The sequence below is a fragment of the Mobula birostris genome, chromosome 6 (genome assembly GCF_030028105.1).
Source record: "Mobula birostris isolate sMobBir1 chromosome 6, sMobBir1.hap1, whole genome shotgun sequence".
Lineage (NCBI taxonomy): Eukaryota > Metazoa > Chordata > Chondrichthyes > Myliobatiformes > Myliobatidae > Mobula > Mobula birostris.
Window position 1 is genome coordinate 26,495,662 of NC_092375.1, and position 20,597 is coordinate 26,516,258.

General features: G+C 43.3%; 1 long non-coding RNA gene across 2 annotated transcripts in view; it reads right to left on the reverse strand.

Annotated features, from left to right (window-relative positions):
• LOC140198876 (uncharacterized) overlaps window positions 1-20,597 on the reverse strand; it is a 106,081-nt gene that overhangs the window by 85,073 nt on the left and 411 nt on the right. The window contains exons 2-3 of one of the 2 annotated variants that reach the window (XR_011886280.1): window positions 16,991-17,207; window positions 14,261-14,704 (exon numbers count right to left, since the gene is read on the reverse strand). This is a non-coding gene — a long non-coding RNA (uncharacterized lncRNA). Of the gene's footprint in view, window positions 1-14,260; window positions 14,705-16,990; window positions 17,208-20,597 lie in introns of those variants that run through there. The other variant, XR_011886279.1, reaches the window with a different exon arrangement.

The following is a 20,597-nucleotide window of genomic DNA, read 5'->3' on the forward strand; positions in this document are numbered from 1 at the left end:
GGGCAAAGAAGTGGCAAATGAAATACAATGTTGGAAAGTGTATGGTTATGCACTTTGGCAGAAGAAATAAATGGGCAGATTATTATTTAAATTGGGAGAGAATTCAAAGTTCTGAGATGCAACGGGACTTGGGAGTCCTCATACAGGATTCCCTTAAGGTTAACCTCCAGGTTGAGTCGGTGGTGAAGCAAGCGAATGCAATGTTGGCATTCATTCCTAGAGGAATAGAGTATAGGAGCAGGGATGTGATGTTGAAGCTCTATAAGGCGCTGGTGAGACCTCACTTGGAGTACTGTGGGCAGTTTTGGGCTCCTTATTTAAGAAAGGATGTACTGATGTTGGAGAGGGTACAGAGAAGATTCACTAGAATGATTCCGGGAATGAGAAGGTTAACATATGAAGAACGTTTGTCTGCTCTTGGACTGTATTCCTTGGAGTTTAGAAGAATGAGGAGGGAACTCATAGAAACATTTCAAATGTTGAAAGGCATGGACAGAGTGGATGTGGCAAAGTTGTTTCCCATGATGGGGGATTCTAGTACGAGAGGGCATGACTTAAGGATTGAAAGGCACCCATTCAGAACAGAGATGCGAAGAAATTTTTTAGCCAGAGGGTGGTGAATCTATGGAATTTGTTGCCACGGGCGGCAATGGAGGCCAAGTCATTGGTTGTATTTAAGGCAGAGATGGATAGGTATCTGAGTATCCAGGGCATCAAAGGTCATGGTGAGAAGGCAGGGGAGTGGGACTAAATGGGAAAATGGATCAGCTCATGATAAAATGGCGGAGCAGACTCGATGGGCTGAATGGCCAACTTCTGCTCCTGTGTCTTATGATCTTATAGTCTAATAGCAGAGATACTTAATGAATACTTTACTTCAGCATTCACTATGGAAAAGGATCTTGGTGATCGTAGTGATGACTTGCAGCAGACTGAAAATCTTGAGCATGTAGATATTAAGAAAAAGGATGTGCTGGAGCATTGGAAAGCATCAAGTTGGATAAGTCACCAGGACTGGATGAGATGTTCTCCAGGCTACTGTGGGAGGCAAGGGAGGAGATTGCTGAGCCTCTGGCAATGATCTTTGCATCATCAATGGGGACGGGAGAGGTTCTGGAGGATTGCAGATGTTGTTCCCTTATTCAAGAAAGGGAGTAGAGATAGCCCAGGAAATTATAGACCAGTGAGTCTTACTTCAGTGGTTGGTAAGTTGATGGAGAAGATCCTGAGTGGCAGGATTTATGAACATTTAGTGAGGTATAATATGATTAGGAATAGTCAGCACGGCTTTGTCAAGGGCAGGTCATGCCTTACAAGCCTGATTGAATTTTTTGAGGATGTGACTAAACACATTGATGAAGGTAGACCAGTAGATGTGGTGTATATGGATTTCAGCAAGGCGTTTGATAAGGTACCCCACACAAGGTTTATTGAGATGGTAAGAAGGCTTGGGATCCAAGGGGACATTGGTTTGTGGATCCAGAACTGGCTTGCCCAAAGAAGGCAAAGTGTAGTTGTAGACAGGTCATATTCTGCATGGAGGTCAGTGACCAGTGGTGTGCCTCAGGGATCTGTTCTGGGATCCTTACTGTTCGTGATTTTTATAAATGACCTAGATGAGGAAGTGGAGGGATGGGTTAGTAAGATTGCTGATGACAGAAAGGTTGGGGGTGTTTTGGTTGTAGTAAAGTTACAGCGGGACATTGATAGGATGCAAAACTGGGCTGAGAAGTGGCAGATGGCATTCAACCCAGATAAGTGTGAGGTGGTTCATTTTGGTAGGTCAAAAATGATTGCAGAATATAGCATTAATGGTAAGACTCTTGGCAGTGTAGAGGATCAGAGGGATCTTGGGGTCCGAGTCCATAGGACGCTAAAAGCAGCTGCGCAGGTTGACTCTGTGGTTAATAAGGCATACGGTGTATTCGCCTTCATCAATCGTGGAATTGAATTTAGGAGCTGAGAGGTAATGTTGCAGCTATATAGGACCCTGGTCAGACCCCACTTGGAGTACTGTGCTCAGTTCTGGTCACCACACTACAGGAAGAATGTGGAAACCATAGAAAGGGTGCAGAGGAGATCTACAAGGATGTTGCCTGGATTGGGGAGCATGTCTTATGGAGACAGGTTGAGTGAACTTGGCCTTTTCTCCTCGGAGCAACAGGGGATGAGAGGTGACCTGACAGAGGTGTATAAGATGATGAGAGGCATTGATCGTGTGGATAGTCAGAGGCTTTTCCCCAGGGCTGAAATGGCTAACACCAGAGGGCACAGGTTTAAGGTGCTTGGGAGTAGATACAGAGGAGACGTCAGGGCTAAGTTTTTTTATGCAGTGGTGAGTGCGTGGAATGGGCTGCCGGCAACGGTGATGAAGACAGATACGATAGGGTCTTTTAAGAGAATTTTGGATAGGTACATGGAGCTTAGAAAAATAGAGGGCTATGGGTAACCCTAGAAATTTCTGAGGTAGGACCATGTTCAGCACAACTTTGTGGGCTGAAGGGCCTGTATTTTCTGCAGGTTTTCTATGTTTCTAAATCTGAAATTAAACAGAAACGCAGATCAATCCAAGTTCACCCTTTCTGCTGATAAACTGAAAAGAACATAACATTTATTTTTAAATTTTTGTATGACTTTGAGTATGATTTTTCAGGCTGAAAACCTGCAAATGAGGAAATTGAAATAAAACAAAAAAAGGGATTTGCTGAACTTGAGTTGATCAAATGTGAATCCAACTTTAACATAGCTGAGCAACACACATCAAAGTTGCTGGTGAACGCAGCAGGCCAGGCAGCATCTGTAGGAAGAGGTACAGTCGACGTTTCAGGCCAAGACCCTTCGTCAGGACTAACTGAAGGAAGAGTGAGTAAGGGATTTGAAAGTTGGAGGGGGAGGGGGAGATCCAAAATGATAGGAGAAGACAGGAGGGGGAGGGATGGAGCCAAGAGCTGGACAGGTGATTGGCAAAAGGGGATACGAGAGGATCATGGGACAGGAGGTCCGGGAAGAAAGACAAGGCGGGGGGGGGGGAGACCCAGAGGATGGGCAAGGGGTATATTCAGAGGGAGAGGGACAGAGGAAGAAAAAGGAGAGTGAGAGAAAGAATGTGTGTATAAAAATAAGTAACAGATGGGGTACGAGGGGGAGGTGGGGCATTAGCGGAAGTTAGAGAAGTCGATGTTCACGCCATCAGGTTGGAGGCTACCCAGACGGAATATAAGGTGTCGTTCCTCCAACCTGAGTGTGGCTTCATCTTTACAGTAGAGGAGGCCATGGATAGACATGTCAGAATGGGAGTGGGATGTGGAATTAAAATGTGTGGCCACTGGGAGATCCTGCTTTCTCTGGCGGACAGAGCGTAGGTGTTCAGCAAAGCAGTCTCCCAGTCTGCGTCGGGTCTCGCCAATATATAAAAGGCCACATCGGGAGCACCGGACGCAGTATATCACCCCAGCCGACTCACAGGTGAACTGTTGCCTCACCTGGAAGGACTGTTTGGGGCCTTGAATGGTGGTAAGGGAGGAAGTGTAAGGGCATGTGTAGCACTTGTTCCGCTTACACGGATAAGTGCCAGGAGGGAGATCAGTGGGGAGGGATGGGGGGGACGAATGGACAAGGGAGTTGCGTAGGGAGCGATCCCTGCGGAATGCAGGGGGGGGTGGAGGGAAAGATGGGCTTAGTGGTGGAATCCCGTTGGAGGTGGCGGAAGTTACGGAGAATAATATGTTGGACCCGGAGGCTGGTGGAGTGGTAGGTGAGGACCAGGGGAACCCTATTCCTAGTGGGGTGGTGGGAGGATGGAGTGAGAGCAGATGTTTGTGAAATGGGGGAGGTGTGTTTAAGAGCAGAGTTGATAGTGGAGGAAGGGAAGCCCCTTTCTTTAAAAAAGGAGGACATCTCCCTCGTCCTAGAATGAAAAGCCTCATCCTGAGAGCAGATGGGGCGGAGACGGAGGAATTGCGAGAAGGGGATGGCGTTTTTGCAAGAGACAGGGTGAGAAGAGGAATAGTCCAGATAGCTGTGAGAGTCAGTAGGCTTATAGTAGACATCAGTGGATAAGCTGTCTCCAGAGACAGAGACAGAAAGATCTAGAAAGGGGAGGGAGGTGTCGGAAATAGACCAGGTAAACTTGAGGGCAGGGTGAAAGCTGGAGGCAAAGTTAATAAAGTCAACGAGCTCTGCATGCGTGCAGGAAGCAGCGCCAATGCAGTCGTCGATGTAGCAAAGGAAAAGTGGGGGACAGATACCAGAATAGGCACGGAACATAGACTGTTCCACAAAGCCAACAAAAAGGCAGGCATAGCTAGGACCCATACGAGTGCCCATAACTACATCTTTAGTTTGGAGGAAGTGGGAGGAGCCAAAGGAGAAATTATTAGGAGTAAGGACTAATCCCGCTAGACGGAGCAGAGTGGTGGTAGAGGGGAACTGATTAGGTCTGGAATCCAAAAAGAAGCGTAGAGCTTTGAGACCTTCCTGATGGGGGATGGAACTATATAAGGACTGGACATCCATGGTGAAAATAAAGCGGTGGGGGCCAGGGAACTCAAAATCTTCGAAAAGTTTAAGAGTGTGAGAAGTGTCACAAACATAGGTAGGAAGGGATTGAACAAGGGGGGATAAAACCGTGTCGAGGTATGCAGAAGCGAGTTCGGTGGGGCAGGAGCAAGCTGAGACAATAGGTCTGCCAGGACAGGAAGGTTTGTGGATCTTGGGTAGGAGGTAGAAACGGGAAGTGCGAGGTGTGGGAACTATAAGGTTGGTAGCAGTGGATGGGAGATCCCCTGAACGGATAAAGTCGGTGATGGTGTGGGAGACAATGGCCTGGTGCTCCTTAGTGGGGTCACGATCGAGGGATAAATAAGAGGAGGTATCCGCGAGTTGTCGCTGTGCCTCGGCAAGGTAGAGGTCAGTACGCCAGACTACAACAGCACCCCCCTTATCGGCGGGTTTAATAATAAGATTAGGATTAGTGCGGAAGGAGTGAAGAGCAGAGGGTTCCGAAGGAGTGAGGTCGGAATGGGGACAAGGTGCAGTGAAGTCGAGACGGTTGAGTTAGTGATAAAGAGATCCAGAGCAGGCAGAAGACCAGAGCGGGGTATCCATGAAGAAGAGGAGGGTTGAAGACAGGAGAAGGGGTCATCGGTGGGGGCGGAAGAGTCCTTGCCGAAGAAGTAGGCTCGGAGACAGAGACGGCGGAAGAAGAGTTCCGCATCATGGCGAATGTGGAAGTCGCTGAGGTGTGGGCGAAGGGGGACAAAGGTGAGGCCCTTACTGAGGACAGAGCGTTCTGCCTCCGACAGTTGAAGGTCGGAGGGAATGGTAAAGACCTGGCACAGATAAGAGCTGGGATCAGAGGGGGGAGAAGGGAGGCTGGGGGTGTCAATGGAGAGGGGAGGGTTGGGGTGAGAGGAAGATGGAGCCTCTGAGGACCCAGGAGCTGACGATGGGATCTGAAGGAGATGGGATTGCACAGTATTGGTCGGGGAAGGGGAGACGGGAGTCACAATAGCAGCACATAAAGAAAGACCCGGCCTGGAGTTCAAGGCTGGAATCTTGAGAGCTCGGATCAGGGGGCGGAGGGGGGAGGCTGGGGGTGTCAGTGGAGAGGGGATGGTTGGGGTGAGAGCAAGATAGAGCCTCTGAGTACCCAGGAGCTAACACAGCTGATCTGTATCTCCTAAGATTTTTCCAAAGCTAGTGTGTTTGATCTTGCCTGATTTTCTGTGAATATGTTATCTCGAAGATTTATTTCCCTTCACTTTTCCTTATGTTACCAGCAAAGGTTTCTGAACCTCAATCAGGACCAAGTAAACTAACATAAACCATAGAAACCATAGAAACTACAGCACAGAAACAGGCCTTTTGGCCCTTCTTGGCTGTGCCGAACCATTTTCTGCCTAGTCCCACTGACCTGCACACGGGCCATATCCCTCCATACACCTCCCATCTATGTATCTGTCCAATTTATTCTTAAATGTTACAAAAGAACCCACATTTACCACCGCATCTAGCAGCTCATTCCATACTCCCACCACTCTCTGTGTGAAGAAGCCCCCACTAATGTTCTCTTTAAACTTTTCCCCCCTCACCCTTAACCCATGTCCTCTGGTTTTTTTCTCCCCTTGCCTCAGTGGAAAAAGCCTGCTTGCATTCATTCTATCTATACCCATCATAATTTTATATACCTCTGTCAAATCTCCCCTCATTCTTCTACGCTCCAGGGAATAAAGTCCTAATCTACTCAACCTTTCTCTGTAACTGAGTTTCTCAAGTCCCGGCAACATCCTTGTAAACCTTCTCTGCACTCTTTCAACCTTATTTATATCCTTCCTGTAATTTGGTGACCAAAACTGAACACAATACTCCAGATTCGGCCTCACCAATGCCTTATACAACCTCATCATAACATTCCAGCTCTTATACTCAATACTTTGATTAATAAAGGCCAATGTACCAAAAACTCTCTTTACGACCCTATCTACTTATGACGCCACTTTTAGGGAATTTTGTATCTGTATTCCCAGATCCCTCTGTTCTACTGCACTCCTCAGTGCCTTAGCATTAACCCTGTATGTTCTACCTTGGTTTGTCCTTCCAACGTGCAATACCTCACACTTGTCACTATTAAACTCCATCTGCCATTTTTCAGTCCATTTTTCCAGCTGGTCCAAGTCTCTCTGCAGGCTCTGAAAACCTTCCTCACTGTCTACTACACCTCCAATCTTTGTATCATCAGCAAATTTGCTGATCCAATTTACCACATTATCATCCAGATCATTGATATAGATGACAAATAACAATGGACCCAGCACTGATCCCTGTGGCACACCACTAGTCACAGGCCTCCACTCAGAGAAGCAATTCTCTACTACCACTCTTTGGCTTCTTCCATTGAGCCAATGTCTAATCCAATTTACCACCTCTCCATGTGTACCTAGCGACTGAATTTTCCTAACTAACCTCCCATGCGGGACCTTGTCAAAGGCCTTACTGAAGTCCATGTAGACAATATCCACTGCCTTCCCCTTCATCCACTTTCCTGGTGACCTCCTCGAAAAACTCCAATAGATTGGTCAAACATGACCTACCACGCACAAAGCCGTGTTGACTCTCCCTAATAAGTCCCTGTCTATCCAAATGCTTGTAGATTCTGTCTCTTAGTACTCCCTCCAATAACTTACCCACTACCGACGTTAAACTCACCGGCCTATAATTTCCCGGATTACTTTTCGATCCTTTTTTTAAACAACGGAACAACATGAGCCACTCTCCAATCCTCCGGCACCTCACCCATAGAGAGCGACATTTTAAATATTTCTGCCAGGGCCCCCGCAATTTCAACACTAGTCTCCTTCAACATGTCCCGAGTAACACTTGTCTGTGGCTGAAATCACCAAGTCGAGTAGTTGAGTTGAAATTGGCATGGCATGCCTGGTGCAGTGAATCTGCACTTCTTCTTCAAATAATGTTTAACGGCAGTTGGCAGACCAATGTAGGGTGCACTACTACCAGCTACTGAGCATCATTCAAGCTCATCAAATACCTTTCTTTCAGAAAGTCTTCCTCCACCATCCCTTTCACATTTGTATCACCACAACCTCACACAGCGCTATGAGCATTGAAATCTCCTGACCATTAGCTAACAAACTTCAAGCATTTTATTGAAGGATTAAAGAAAAGATAAGGATGAAAAAGAAAAGAAGAAAAAAAGCATTAACAACCCTTCTTTGAAATCTGAATATTATTTATCCCTCCATGTAAAGTACCATTAAAAACTTCTAGAGTCAAGTCTTAAATCTCTAGGTGTATCTCTGCAGCTTTTAATACAATATTTTTTTCTGTCTTACTTTTAGTTTGCACTGTACTATTACCACATCTGCCATGAAAGTAACAACACTAAGTTTATCAACAGTCAACAAATCCTTTATTATAAAATCATGCATTTTACACACTAACTTCTATCAATCTGCATTCTGGATATTAATAGGTCCCATTGGCACTATCACGTGCTTTCTGTGCAGCCTCTGCATATGAAGTGCCTAGTTCTGCTGAACATGCTGCACTTCTCCTGTTTTCTTATATACAGGACACAGGACACCCCGCTTAAAAAGAGCTACGTTGCTCTCCACAATTACTACATTTTGGCCAAATGCCTTCTCCACAATAACCACAATCATGTTCCCCACCACATCTACAACATCACTTTTTACCCTTACACACAACTGCTACATGACCAAACTTCTGGCTCTGAAAATATCTCGGAAGGTGTGGCACATAGACTCGAATCATGTAACTCATATAGCCTAAATTAACACTATCCAGCAACATTTTTCCATCAAATTTAATCAACACTGATAAGCTACACCACCAGGAAACCCTTTTAAATGTTTAGTGTCTCAAACTTCTCCTCCAACTAAATTATTTTTAACTTCATGCATAAATACACGTAGGGCCCTCCTGTGATTACTCCCCAAAGCCACAGTCATTCAATATAATTCCTTGGTGTTTCTTTCCTTCCTTTCATGGCTTTTAACCCCAAACTTTCCAACATTGTAAATCTCAATCTTTACAAAACACCAAGAACACCCCATCTCTTAAAGGTCTTGTGCCCACAATATCTCATAATTTCAAGACATTTGTTAATCTAACTGGATTGATATGAGAAATTGGTCCACACTCAAAACTCAGCAATACCTTAAACTTCTCCTTCCTTTTTTTTTTATTTAAATCCCGCCTACTGCTTTCATCACAAGACGATAGGCCACTACAACCCTCAGTCACTGCTTATATTCCCATTCCCCAGAAACCTGTCATTCACCTTCATCCATACAACTCCTATCACACAACACCACTTCCTATTTACTACCTCTGTCTTCTTTATCACTTCCTGACATCTCTAACTCACAATCCTGAAACCATCTATCCAACTCCCCTTGTCTGACCATGAAACTACACTCAGTGGACGCTTTATGCTGTACACCTGCTTGTTAATGCAAATATCAAATCAGCCAGTCGTATGGCAGCAACACAATGCATAAAAGCTTGCAGACATGGTCAAGAGGTTCAGTTGTTGTTCGGACCAAAAATCAGAATGGGGAAGAAATGTGTTCTGATTGACTTTGACCATGGAATGATTGTTGGTGCGAGATGGGGAGGTTTGAGTATCTCAGAAACTGCTGATCTCCTGGGATTTTCCTGCACAACAGTCTCTAGGATTTACAGAGAATGGAGTGAAGAACAGAAAGATCCAGTGAGCAGCTGTTCGGGGGCAAAAACACCGTGTTAATGAAAGAATCGGGGAGAATGGTGAGACTAGTTCAAGCTGACAGGGAGGTGACTGTCACTCAAATAACCATGCATTACAATGATGGTGTGCAGAAGAGCACCTCCAAATGCACAACAGTTGAACCTTGAAGTAGATGAGCTATAGCAGCAGAAGTCCACGAACATACAGAAATATACTCAGTGGCCACTCTCCTGCACCTAATAAAGCAGCCACTAAGTGTACTTCCTCCTGGAAAGATTTCCACACAGCCATTCAGCTTTCCACAGAGCAGCAAGGCTGAAATTGCTGTGAATGAGACCCTGAAGGCTGAGACAGTCCTATAATTTGTTCTGATTTCATGCACCCCTCCCTCAAAACTTTCCTGTCAATCCCTACATCTAATTTTTCCTCCAGCAAAGGGCAAAAATCTTCGCAAATGAGGAACTGTAATATATCTTTTCTTAGTTTAAAGATTTGTTTATAATGACCTTGTTCTTATTTCTATCCGAATGATCACACATTAGCTCCAATTTTGCATGCAGCATTATTCTACTGTTAGTTATCAATAATAATCACCGACTGATGGCCAGTGAGTGCAGTAAAAATTTGAAAACAAAACTATTTAAAAATACGAAAGGCCAAAGTAAGACTTGCCTCATGCAAATATGTTTATACCTTCATTCTTTATTAGATCCACTTATTTGCAGTAAGTTTAGGAATAAAGATGGGTCACGTGGATCGGCAGCAGATGGACAATCATGGCAGATGACTGTGGAGGCCAGGTCTTTATGTATATTTAAGGCAGAGGCTGATAGATTGTTGATTGGTCAGGGCATGAAAGAATGCAGGGAGAAGGCAGGAGATTGGGACTGAGAGGGAAAATGGATCAGCCATGAAGAAATAGTGGAGCAAAGTCAATGGGCTAAACAGCCTAATTCTGCTCCTATATCTTATGGTCTTATGCTCTAGTAAGGATTGAGCTGGATGTAATCAGAATCAAAATCTGAATCGGTTTTAGTATCAGTGGTACATGTCGTGAAATTTGTTGTTTTGCGGCAACAGGACATCACAATATATAATACCAAAAACTGTAAATTACAGTAAGTGTATATGGCATACAAAAAGAAAAATAAATTGAATAAGTAGTCCAAAAGCCAAAGAAAAAATACTTAAGTAGTGTTCATAGATTAATTGTTTACTCAGAAATCTCACAGTGGAGGGAAGGAAGCTTGTGATATCATTCTGGAGAAACATTGTATCATTTTTTAATGCATGCATTTCTAAATGTAATAAATGAGGACTGAATGTCCTCATAATTTAATCTAATCTAAAAGAAGCTGCTCCTGAAACACTGAGTGTGTGGTTTAAGGCTTCTGTACCTCCTCCTTGATGGTAGCAGTGAAATGAGGGCATGCCTGGATGATGGGGGTCTTTAATGACGGACGCTCCTTTTTGAGCCATTGCTTTTTGAGGGTTTTCTTCATGCTGGGGAGGCTAGAGACCATGATGGAACTGGCTGAGTTTGCAACTTTCTTCAGCACCCCCCCCCCCAGACGATGATAAAACCAGTTATAACGCTCTCCACAGTACATCAGTAGAAATTTGTGAGTGCATTTGATGACATAAAAATTCTCCTCAACCTCCTAAAGAAATATACCCACTGTTGGGCCTTCTCTGTAATTGCATCAATATGTTAGGCCTGGGATAGACCTTTAGAGATGTTGACACCTAGGAACTTGAAACTGCTCACTCTTTCCATTTCTGATCCCTCATCGAGGACTAGCATGTGTTCCCTTGACCTCCCCTTCTAAAGTCCACAATCAACTCCCTGGTCTTACTGACACTGAATGCAGCAACACCACTCAACCAGCTGATCTGTCTCACTCCTGTACACCTCCTCATCACCATCTAAAATTCTGCCAACAATAGTTGTGCTGTCAGCAAACTTATAGTTGGCATTTGAGCTGCGCCTAGCCACACAATCATGGATGTAGAAAGAGTAGAGCAGTGGGCTAAACACGCATCCTTGAGGTGTGCCAGTGTTGATTGTCAGCGAGGAGGAGATGTTATTTCCAATCCACACAGACCGTGGTCTCCCTGTGAGTAAAATAACTGTCAGAAATTTGAGAGATTATAAATTTGGAATTTTATTATGAAGACTTAGAAGATATAAGTATAAGAGGATATTTTATATTAAGTAAAATATCCAAGATATTTTACTTAAGATAAAATATTCAAGATTAAGTTCAGTTTTCAAAGGGGGCGGTGCCACTGTTACAATTTAAATTGAATGAATCACTACACTCTGGGTTTTACCTCAATGGATGGCCCCAAAATAGGCAATCCAGACAGTTCATTGTTCTATCAGTGCAACAGAACTATTGAAACTATCCAGCAGGTAATTCCTACTACTCCACACTCCCTTCCCAGAACCCAAAACTCTTCCTCAGATGCAGCAAACAGTCTTATTGTTTTCCAATATTTAGTTCTATCTTTCTTCCTGTATTAGCATTTGGCACTGATATCTGGAATGAGCAGGTTATCTTGTAAGAAAACATTGGTCTGGTTAGGCAAGTATCCACTGCAGTCCACAAAAGTGAGCAGAGGCTGAAGATTCCTAACGTCTTCGGCGGATGGATGCTGCTAAGATTTTTCCTCATGCAAGGATCTAAACCTAGGTGTAAATACCTAAAAATGATTGTCCATCTAAGACAGGGATTTCTTTTAATGGGTTGTGAGTCTATGACACCCTCATGAAAGGCTACCAGGAGCAGACAGGAATGTGGAATTGAGGTCACAATCAAATCAGTCATGATGTTATTAAATGAACAGGTTGTCTCTTCCTGTTGCTAATACATAGGTTTGCATGTAATATTGCTGCTATGACCCAGGAGGGGGAGATTGCCCAGGCAATGCCAAGGGCTTTCTTAAAACCTAACACCATACTAATACCCAATACAAAGTTATAAATTGCAAGATTTATTTAATATTTATACAAGACTGACCTTCCAGGCATCCACAAATGAAACTGATTGCAGTTAGAGTGTTGATATTTATAGGGAACTAGGAAGTGACCTTGGCATTTCAGGGAATCACAGCATCACTGAGAAATGGGTATCCTGTGGCATAGAACATGAAAACCTCATTTGGCTAGTGATCCCTGGGACAAGAACACACTGACTGTCAAAACCATTCAGTGGCCAGTCACTTACAAGTTGGAAGGTGCAAAATTAGAAAGAGATTTCTCCAACTGGACAAGACGACTGGAGAAAATGGCATGCTGCCAACCATGCACAACCAGGAACCTGATGCTGCTCATCAGTCTCCAGAAGATCTGCCCCTATATTTCAATATCTATGGGTTTTTTTTGTCCTTATTCATTTCATTCACTCTACCACACTCTCCGCTCCTGGTCTCACACTCTTGAGAACTCAACAGATTCTGCAGATGCTGGAAATCCAGGGGAACTCAGCAGGTCAGGCAGCAACTATGGAGAGGGATAAGAGTTGACCTTTCTGGCTGAAACCCTTCATCAGGACCTGATGAATAGTCTTGGCCAAAAAGCAACTGCTGTATATTCCTCGCCGTAGGTGATGCCTGACTTTGTGAGATCATCCAGCATCTTGTGTACGTTACCCTCTTCTTGGGAGTGTCTTCAGGACATTCCACACATTAAAACAGTCTATCAATGACATTGCTTTTGTTGTCGCATCACTCTTTGATGGAGAATTTAAACAGCAGACCTGCCTGAACAAGCTGAGCATCACTTGCCAATTCCTCCATTTTAAGATAGTGAAAAGGTTAAGAGAGATCCATTGTGTTTGTATCTGTGGTGCCTTCTTTGTATGTGAGCATTCTTTTATGAAGCATTTAAACCCGGCTTTCATTCCAAAACAAAAGCCCAACTTTTTATAGTTGTCTTCTGCCTGAGTTTCATTAGATTGAAAGGAGATTCTAAAACTTTAAAAACGCAAGTAAACATATCAGATTTCATTGGTATGTAGTTCTTTTAAAAGACAATCTGCAACTAATCAAGTATATTGTCTTGGTGATAATAAATTTAATTACTTCATCCATAACTTTTTTAATATAAAAGTTCTTAAGATTTTATTATGTTTCTATATTGTTTCCTGATGGTTCTACTCCACAATGGTAAAACTATGGTACATAAAGTTATTGATAAAGAACTGTTTTCAAACCTATGAAATGGCTGCAAAAGTGTCAGATGAATGCCGTTGTCGCAAGTAAATTGATGACCATTGCTTCATTAAAATTTCTTTGTTGCCAGTTTCAAGAACAAGATAAAATGGGCAAGCATGCAATGTTCGTCGAGATTTTCAAAAGATTAAATCTGAGCCTAAAAGCTTCCACCCTCTCTGTAATAGCTCTCCACTTACACAATGAGTTCCATCTGACTGAAACCTAAAACTCCCTCCAACGGGAGGGGAATGAATTCTGAGTGATGACACCAATATGATTATTTTGAGTGGAAGCTCATTTGAATATTTTTTTGGGACATTTCCTGGAAAACGCTATTGTTGTTGTTTGGATAACAGTGCCTTGTCCAACATGATAGAGCAAAACAACCAAATAATTATTGAAAAGGATTCAGATATTTCAAATGTAATGTTGCTTCCCATTTCAGAATCAGAATCAGGTTTATTATCGCAGGCATGTGTCGTGAAATTTGTTAACTTAGCAGCAGCAGGTCAATGCAATACCTGATAATATAGAAAGATACATAAATAAATTACAGTATATGTGTGTGTGTATTTTGTATAATTAAAAATAGTGCAAAAACAGAAATGGTATATATAAAAAGTAGTGAGATAGCGTTTATGGGTTCAATGTTTATTTAGAAATCAGATGATAGAGGGGAAGCAGCTGTTCCTGAATTGTTGAGTGTATGTCTTCAGTCTTCTGTACCTCCTTCCTAATGATTACAATGAGAAGATTCAAGATTCTGAAAACTTTATTGTCATTCTAACCATACATCAGCTCTGCAGGGCAGAATGAGACAGCGTTTCTCAGGGGCAGTGCAATCATAACATAACAATAAATAGTAAATAGGGCGTGTCCTGGGTGATGGGGGTGATGAGGGCATGCCCTGGGCAATATGAGTGAATTCCTAACAAGCCCTTTTGAGGTCTACTTTTAACTAGCATTTGGCAATGGAAAGGCCCTTGATTCTAGGACACCACGACAGTGTAACTGTTAGCACGACATTATCGCATCTCAGGGCATTAAATGTTGGAATTCAGTTCTGATGCTGTCTGTAAGAAGTTTGTACATCCTCCCTGTGAGTGCGTGGGCTTCCTCTGGTTGCTCCAGTGTCCTCACAAATTCCAGCGATGTACTGGTTAGTAGCTTCGTTGGTCATTGTAAATTTCCCTGTGATGTACCGGTTAGTAGCTTCATTGGTCATTGTAAATTTTCCTGTGATTAATATAGGGTTAAATAGGTGGGTCTTTGAGCTAGAAAGGCCTTTTACGCGCTGAATCTCAAAGAAATAATCAATACAACACAGTGAGATATCTTGCACCTGGACAAAAGAGCAAGTGCTGGACTGACTAAAGGCTATGAGTATTTAGATACAGTCTACATTTATGTTTTAGTTGTATCACTAGAGGAAAAATAGCTGTACAGCCATGATGACAGCTTGCACAGAAAAGATGGCTGAAGGTCCTGTTTCTGTACTGTAGTGCTCTATGACTCAATGAGCAATGGTTTCAAATTCTTCTAGTAATGCTTATAAAAGACACTAAAATTTGAAACTAAACCTCTGAAACTAATCCCCTACCCTCTAAAATAATGACTATCACCTTCATGTGGAACAGCTTGGATTCCTTGCAAATAATTGACAAAATATCAATTACACAAATATTGAGTTGCATCATAGTGCAGCATTCACCTCCATAAATTGCAGTATTTGTACAAGCAATCTTTTCTTTAAAGGCTGGGTCTCATAATTGTCATTCAACTAAAATAATCAGGGTGATTATTATTACTTTTTGAATAGACAGGGCCAGGCCATACAGGCTCTTAAGCCTGCTACAGTATTTCCAACTGACTGTCGCTATTAGATATGCAAACACGAGGAAATCTGCAGATGCTGGAAATTAAAGCAACACACACAAAATGCTGGTGAATGCAGCAGGACAGGCATCATCTATAGGAAGAATGACAGTCGACGTTTCAGGTCGAGACCCTTCATTAGGACTAACTGAAAGAAGAGATAGTAAGAGATTTGAAAGGGCGGGGGGGGGGGGGGAGACCTGAAATGTTAGGAGAAGACAGGAGGGGGAGGGATGAAGCTAAGAGCTGGAAGGTTGATTGGCAAAAGGGATACAAGGCTGAAGAAGGAGGAGTATCATGGGACGGAAGGCCTTGGAAGAAAGAAAGGGGGAGGGGAGCACCAGAGGAAGGTGGAGAACAGGCAAAGAGTTATTATGAGAGGGAAGGGTGGGGGGGGGGAATAAATAAATAAAGGATGGGGTAAGAAGTGGAGGAGGGGCATTAACGTAACTTAGAGAAATCAATGTTCATGCCATCAGGTTGGAGGCTACCCAGACAGAATATAAGGTGTTGTTCCTCCAACCTGAGTGTGGCTTCATCTCGACAGTAGAGGAGGCCATGGATTGACATATTGGAATGGGAATGGGATGTGGAATTATAAGGTGTGGCCACTGGGAGATCCTGCTTCCTCTGGTGAACAGAGCGTAGGTGTTCAGCGAAGTGACTCCCTTGTCCATTCGTCCCCCCAATCTCTTCCCACCAAACTTCCTCCTGGCACTTCTCCTTGTAAGTGGAACAAGTGCTATACCTGCCCTTACACTTCCTCCCTCACCACCATTCAGGGCCCCAGACAGTCCTTCCAAGTGGGGCAACACTTCACCTATGGGTCTGCTGGTCTGATATACTGCGTCCAGTGCTCCTGGTGTGGCCTTCTATATATTGGTGAGACCCGACGCAGGCTGGGAGACCGCTTCGCTGAACACCTATGCTCTGTCCGCCAGAGGAAGCAGCAATGATGCAGAGGAATGTAAGCTCAGCCAGCTCCATCATGGGCACTAGCCTACCCACTGTCCAAGACATCTTCAAAAGGTGATGCCACAGGAGGGCAGCATCCATCATTAAAGACCCCACCACTCGGGACACATCTCCTCATTACTATCATCAGGAAGGAAGTACTGTACAGGAGCCTGAAGACACACTCCCAGTGATTTAGGAATAGCTTCTTCTCCCCAGCCTTCAGATTTCTGAACAGTCCATGAACCTATGAATGCTATCTCACTATTTTTGCTCTTTTTTTGCACTATTTATTATAATATTTCTTAATAGACATAGACATACTTTATTGATCCCGAGGGAAATTGAGTTTCGTACAGCTGTACCAATCAAGAATAGAGCATAAATATAGAAATGCAAAAAACCACAAACAAACAACAATATGCAAACTATGCCAGACGGAAATAAGTCCAGCACCAGCCAATTGGCTCAGGGTGTCTGGCCCTCCACAGTAGGAGCTGCAAAGTTCGATGGCCACAGGCAGGAACAACCTCCCATGATACCCAGTGTTATATCTCAGTGGAATATGGCTGGAGTCCAACAGCAAAAAGTTCAATATCCGGTCTACAAACACGTTCCTCGATCGTAATATGACCAGGATTGCACTATCCGTTGTTAACCAGAACAGCAAGCCCCCAATTCCTTTACACTTACCACTCTCAGTGCACTTCCAGTCAGCCCAAACGGTCTGGAAGCCCTCCATGGAAAAGTTTTGGTCAGGTATGTCCACATGCAGTCCAAGTGGAGAACTCCTCTTCTCCATAAGTCTGTTGTCTCAACTCGGTCCTCTTTCCTCGTCTTTTCGATCCCCCTCTGCATCCTCTGTGTGTTTTCCTCCAGATTTCAGTCGGGGTGTCCGCCGCTCTGTTCACTAAATCATAAAATGTAATTGATAGTAATTTTTTTATGTATTTCTATGCCTCAAAACAAAGATTTCTTGACTTGTGTCAGCGATGATAAACCACCCTCTGATCTGATTCTGATGACTTTCTTTAAAGAAACTGGTACTGCTCATCTGTTAAAGTCCTGAAAACATCCATGTTTAGTAGCTTCCATGGTTCATAATCAGAGTATGCGAGCACTAGATTGAAAACATTATAATGTAAGAAAAAATTGATTGTTTTTCAGATGATTCATAATTCCCCAATTAGGTAACCCTACGACATGAATTCTATGTGAGGTCAAAATTAGCCTTCCTCTTTTTTTTTTTTGCATTTTTTGATCTGTGGTGCATACTATAATCATACTACACCAACCCAAGGCTTTGTCTTCAAAGTCAGCCCTATCACCAAGCCCCTTTGGCACATCAATCTCATGGATATTTTCCTGCATGTGGCTCAAAACCACAAGTGCACAGTGAAACAATGAGATAGAAATAGAAATAATTAGAGCATCAAGAAAGATCTGTTCTCCAGATATCCTGAAAGTGCTAACTGTTCCAAAGCTCAGTGTTTTTAAAATACATTTATCCATGTCAGATAACTAGTGAAGGAAACCAGCCCACTCATTGAGTGGGTGATGCCTCTTCTGCCTTATAGATGGAGCCATTAATAATGAAAAACGGTGGATTTCCATTATACCCAGAAAAAATGCAACTGCTCAATCATCTACCCATTTCCTATTCCATTTAACACATGCAAACTGCTGGAGGAACTCAGCAAGCCAAGTATCTCCCAAGGAGAAGAGTAAACTGTCAACATTTCAGGCCAAAACCCTTCATCAGGACTGGTGAAAAAAGATGAGAAATCAAGCAGGAGATGAAGGTGGGGAGAGGGGAGGAAGAAGTACAAGGTTGTAGGTGGTAGGTGAAACCGGGAGAGGCGGAAGTGTGAGTAAAGAGCTGGGAAGTCGATTGGTGAAAGAGTTAAAGGCCTGGAGAAGGGGGAGTCTAGTGTGAGAGGACAGAAGGCCATGGAAGACAATGAGGGGGGAAAATCGATTTCTCCAACTTCTGGTAACTACCCCCCCTTCACCATTCCCCATTCACCACTCTCACCTTATCTCCTTATCTGTCCACCTCCCTCTGTTGCTCCTTCCCTTTCCCTTTCTTCCATGCTCTTCTGTCCTCTCTTAGTACATTCCACCATCTCCAGCCCTTTATCTTTTTCACCAGTCAACATCCCAGCTCCTTACTTCACCCCTTCCCCTCTCCCAGCTTCACCTATCACCATCTACCTGTACTACTTCCTCCACTCCCCCCAACCTTCTAACTATGACTTCTCATCTTTTTCCTCCAGTCCTGATGAAAGGTTTCAGCCAGAAATGTCGATAGATGCTGCCTGGCCTGCTGAGTTCCTCCAGCATTGTGTGTGTGTTGCTTTGATTTCCAGCGTCTGCAAATTTTCTCGTGTTTCCTATCCCATCTAGTTTGTTTTTTTTTAAAAAGACGCTTTGGGACAAAGTATGCTCAACATCATCCTGTATCTCTAAATGGCTGATGGTATAGAGTAAAAATGGAATAAAGTTTGGAGGAAGCAAAAAGTAAAAAGTAGAATAAGAGTAAGTTGGAAGAGATGGACCTAAAGTTTCATTGTTTATGTGCATTGTGTGCATTGCCATTGTTGGGGGTGCTATCGCTCACTCAAGGAGTGTAATGTGGAGGAGGGGGAGAGGAGGGTCAGGTTCTAAGGATCTAATGAGTGAAACAAAATGGGTACATTAACCGTTTATTTAAAGGTGAACAGCAAAACAGAAAACCAAGCATTTAGCTAAACAAGTGTTCATCTAAACTACCCAAAACCACAATACTGGACATTCAGTTACCCTTTAATTGAATTGGTACTCAGTTAAATCTCCCCAAGTTATAAAACCAATGAAGTAGACATGCTATGAATGGATACTTAACTAAACAAATGCAGGTTGGGGGCCATCTATGTCTACAACGCTCTTTCTCAATGGTCCTTCAACACTGGTTGTGGCTTCAGCCCTAAGCAGGTCCCGGGGGATGGCAAGAAAGAGGGTGAACCTTCTACAGGTGCTATCCCTATACCTCCAAGGCACCCAAAACCAGAAATACATGCCATGGTGCACAAGCCTACCAAATGGAAAGATAGGCTGCAACTTTTAAGCATGGAAGCGGCTTTCGATCGACAATTAAGCCAACACCCCACACAACAAGGAGAAGCAAGACTTTCCAGCGAATGTGAGAGCTACTTTGGTGATGGGTAACTAATGGAAATAATAGGCCAAGAATCTGTTTCTGTACTGTCTGGCTCTATGAATCTGTAAAGGGGACTTCCCTCAACTCCCATGGAATTTGGTGCCAAGGAAAGTTTTGTCAGCAGTTGCTTTTGAGGAAGAAAAGTTATCACTTGCTGAGGTAGTTTCTCACCATCCCAAAACACACACCATCCACCATTCTCAACTGGACACAATTTCATGGATGCCCTTAATTACTAGCAGCTCATCGCAATCCACCGATGCTTCAAACTAATGCTCAAGCCACAAGCGCTAGCCCCTGTCCCTTCAACTGATCCCCTCATGCTATCTAACCCTACGCCTCTCTTTCTGATACCCACCCTTGTTCAGTGTCCTAGACTCAGAGATCACCTGTCCTCTTCCACTATGAAAGAAAAGGCCTCTGCGAGAAAAGTTCACTGTGCACAAAGTTTTGGAACTCATGAACAACAGAAGTTTGGAATAGTAAGCCATCAGGAAGAAAAACTTTGTAAGGCTAATAAGCTCTGCATATTCACTGCCTCTAAGCTTCATGGCATATGGGCAGGATGTTTGCAGTGTAAAGGGATTTCAGCTGAATGGTTAAACTGGGGTTGTCTTGTCTGAGGAGCTTTGATAAAGTTTGCAAGATTTGAATGAGTTCATCCAGGGGAAATAGAAGATGTTCCCAGTGGAATATTGTTCAAGGACAGGAGTTAATGGGCAAAAGATACAGAGGGAATGTGAAGAATAGTATGCGCTGGAGCCGACTGGGTAGTGTAAAGTAAACAGTAAGTTGATCTTTCACATGGGAATTGAGTAAGGACTTGAGGAAAAATAATTTGAAGGGTCACGGGAAAAGAGTGGGAGAAAATGTCAGAACTTGTTACAAAGAACTGGCATACATTCAATAGGCAGAATAAACTCCATCTGCAATGACATTTCTATAATTCTATATATTCTGTAAAGTAATACAAACTAGAAAGAAATATGGTCATTTTTATAACAGTTTTTTGACCAAAAGTCATTAAGTAATATAAAACATTTTCAGCACCAAGTAATGAACTCAGTTCCCTATTTTGTGTTGAAAGTTTTCCAGCAGCAT